The following is a 4,016-nucleotide window of genomic DNA, read 5'->3' as shown; positions in this document are numbered from 1 at the left end:
TTATTTGTTGTACGGAAAATTTGATAGAAATCATTTTTTCATCGAACCAGATTTTTAATAATTTTACCTCCCTCTATTCCTAGAAAAAATATCTATCACCTCCATTTTTTTCTCGTTTGTGACAAGTATTTGGGGAGGTACCTAGGTATTAAGTAGAGATTTCTTCAGAAAATAAATACCTAGATCTAAAATAAGAGGTAAAAATAGAAAAAAAAAGAAGAAGCTATTTATACATCTAATAGGATAGAATAGAATAGAATAGAATTCCATTCATTGGAGGGGAGAAACACAGGTAAAACGAAGGTGTATAAATTTTCTATTGGTGGCGGCGAATTTTTCTTCATGGAGTAATAGGATAATAGGGCTTTCACACGGTAACTTTACATTAGCCAAATTAAAACCCGTCTTTAATCTTTTTTTTTATCCTGGGATTAATTTTTAATCTCTTTTCCCTCTCCTTTTCTTTCGGAAAGGTGGGGTTTTATTGTTATCAAACATTTATCTAAACATTAGGCAAGTACCTAGGTTTTTTCCTTCTTTTTCTTTTTAGAAAAAAAGGGTTTTACCTACCTATTTCTTGCTCGTAGATTTTTTCACACAAAATAATAATAATAAAAGCACCAGATCTGGTTATAATATTATTATTTTGATGCTTATGTTTATCCTAGATTGCTGGAACTTTAGCTCTGAATAAATAAAATAATCAATAATATTTTGTTTGGGGTTACACAGGTACATCTAAAGTCCAGGTATACAAAGTTAAAATGGATCTTCTTACCCCCTGGATTTTCTTTGAAACTTTCTTTTCATGAAGAACTTTAGAACTTCATTTTACTCTTTTCAGAATAAACTTTTGAATATTTTTGTTTCAGAAACTTAGAACTTAATTTGTGTGGGTAGATAAGATATTTTCCTTAAACCTCTTTAATTGAGACAACGAAAAAACCTCTGTAAGTAATTGACACGAAAAATACTCGCTCCCTCAAGTTCCCATTTATCCATGTTCGCCTGTAGTATAGAACTAAAACTATATTATGGATACATACTAGGATGCGTTACCGCTCTATTGATAAAAGCAAAGTTTGAAGATAAACTTCTATAAAGCTTGTGCTAGTGAAGTTCACAAGACAATGAGGGAAAATAAAGAGGGATAGCCACACATCTTCTTCCTCGTTAGAAATAAAGAGAGAAAGAAGAAAAGAGTTTGGAGAGAGAGGGTAAACTTTCCCCACAGAAAGAGGGAAAAGGAAGGAGAATAATATGGAGAGACAGAGACCAAACTTCCCCACAGACAAAGGGAAAGGAAGACGGTAAACAAGCTGGGTCCGTCCCTCCGGGAATTTTTTAGCCCGTAGTTTATTCGATTGTGGTGAAAGTAAATCAGTACCTACCTATGTACCTACCTAATTTGTTTAATATTCAGTTTATTATTATTATTATTACTGATTTGATTTTTGATTTTACTGTCATGTAATGAATTAAAATCAAGACTAGAGCCCGTTCTCCCTTTATTCCTTTAAGTCACCCATCCATTTTTTGGCCTTGCTCGGCGTAGCTTAACATAGGTGACGCTAAAACCGGTCTTAAATTAACGACTGATGACTGAAGTGTTATCTAAAACTTCTCATAGGTCGTCGCGACAAATTTCAATATCAGAGCTCATTTGTGTGAGAAAATGTGAAAAAAAAATCCCCCCAAAACCATTTTTTCTGGTTTTTTGGCTTTTTGGTAAAAAGACCTTTGATTTGATATATAGGTTGACCAGGTTTGGTTAAGTCCTTCAATGGGAACAGACAGACAGACACACAGACAGACGACACCGAAGCAAATACAATAGTCCGCCCCTTATACCTTTTTTTTTATTACTATCGTAATAATAAAGGAAGGACGGACTAAAAAGGGATAAAGAGAAAAGGACGAAGAGAGAGATTTTTACCCTCAGAAACTATTTAGAAAGAAGGAATGGATGAGGAAAGGAGAATAGAGGAGAGAAAAGAAAATGAGGAAACTTGAAAAAGAGGAGAAAAGGGAGATTTCTACCCTAGAAATAGAATGGATAAATAGGTTAAGAGTAGATAGGGAACTTATTTAGAAATATGAAAAGGAGGAGAACAACGGACTGTAAGAGGGAAAAGAAGAAGGAGAAGAAGAAGAAGAAAAAAAAAGAAGAAGGAGGAGGAGGAGGAGGAGGAGAAGAAGAAGGAGGAGGAGGAGACGAAGAAGACGAAGAAGAAGAAGACGAAGAAGAGGAAGAAGAAGAAGAATAAAAAGAAGAAGAAGAAGAAGAAGAAGAAGACGAAGAAGAAGACGACAAAGAAGAATAAAAAGAAGAAGAAGGAGACGAAGAAGAAGAAGAAGAAGGAGAAGAAGACGACAAAGAAGAAGACGAAGACGAAGAAGAAGAAGAAGGAGGAGGAAGTCCGAAGAAGAGAACAGAACAAAGGAGGAGGAGGAGGAAAAGAAGAAGAAGAAGAAGAAGAAGTAAAGAGAAACTCTGAAGGAAACAACAAAAGAAGAACAAGGAGGAGGAGGAGGAGGAGGAGGAGTAGGAGGAGGAACTGAGCTATACATTAGTAATAGAAAGTAATAAATGAAGCAAAAATCGAACCCGGGGCATTCCGCATCCCAAGTAGTAGTACCCATTCTTCTACACCACGAATCATAATATCATAATGGGAATTTTATGTGGGATTTTTCATCGAAATGAAGGGAAATTTGAGGGAATTCCCCCCTGTAACGCAAAAGTAGGTTGGGAAAAAAATACATGCTTCCCGCACGGCGACCGCTGCGGTTTCCGAGACCTAACCTCAAACTTCGATTTCTTCGAAGGAAATCAAGCCAGAAATGCCGTGCGGTCTTATAGTCCCCTAGCTATAATAATGCAATATTTGAGTTGATTTTCAACCAAACAAAATCCTTCTCTTCCCACGGGATGTTTCATATACAAACAACCACACCAAGTTCCTCATTCTCTTTCGACTATCATCTCTTCTTTGTAATACTTTTGTCAGCGCAAACTTTTAATTAGCGGCCAAACTTTGCGCTGAAATCCTAGGAAAATTGGAGGGGGGAAGAAGAAAACGAAGAAGAGGAGAAAGAGAGAGAGAGAAACAGAGGGGGGGATAAGGAGAAGAAGAAAAGAGAGGGGGAGGGAAGAGAGGAGGGAGGCGAGAGAGAGAGAGAGACGAAGGAGAAGAGAAGTTAGAGAGAGACCCTAGCTAGACGCTGATCTACTCTCTGTTTATAGTCCCTCAGCCAGACTGAGCTATACATTAGTAATAGAAAGTAATAAATGAAGCAAAAATCGAACCCGGGGCCTTCCTCATCCCAAGTAGTAGTACCCATTACCCATTCTTCTACACCACGAATCATAATATCATAATGGGAATTTTATGTGGGATTTTTCATCGAAATGAAGGGAAATTTGAGGGAAGACGCAAATAATGTGGAACGTGTCCATTCTAATGGACGAAGGAGAGAAAGAGGAGGAGGAGAAAGGAAGGGGAAAGAGAGGAGAAGGAAAAATAAGAAGAAGAAGAAGAAGAGAAGAACGAGAAGATTGACGGAGAGCTGGAAGAGGAGAAGAACAAGGAAAAGGAGAGGAAAAAAATAAGGAGGAGAAGGAGGATAAAACGAAGAAGTAATAGAGGAGGGGGAAGAAGAATATTAAAAAGAAGAAAGGGAAGAAGAAGAATGAGAGACGGAGAGAAGGAGGAGGAGGAGAAAAAAAGTAAAGAGTGTAAGAAAGAACAGAAGAGGAAAAAGAAAGAGAAGAAAAAGGGAAAGAAAAGGAAAACAAGAGAGGAGGAGAGAAGATAAGGAGGCTAACACACCTGTCAATTTAAATTCAAATGGACAGATGGTAATGATGGAATGGACAATCAATTATAGCGTCATAATATCTCATCTTTATCATTATTAGGAAGGAATGTATGGTACAGCATCCGATAAGCAGGGCCGGATTAGCCCCCCGCGAGGCCCGGGGCAGTTTCAAAGGCGCGGGGCCCCCAGTTTGG

Source organism: Diaphorina citri, unplaced genomic scaffold (genome assembly GCF_000475195.1).
Source record: "Diaphorina citri unplaced genomic scaffold, Diaci psyllid genome assembly version 1.1 scaffold4417, whole genome shotgun sequence".
Taxonomy (NCBI): Eukaryota; Metazoa; Arthropoda; class Insecta; order Hemiptera; family Psyllidae; genus Diaphorina; species Diaphorina citri.
Note: the sequence above shows the minus strand (reverse complement) of the source record.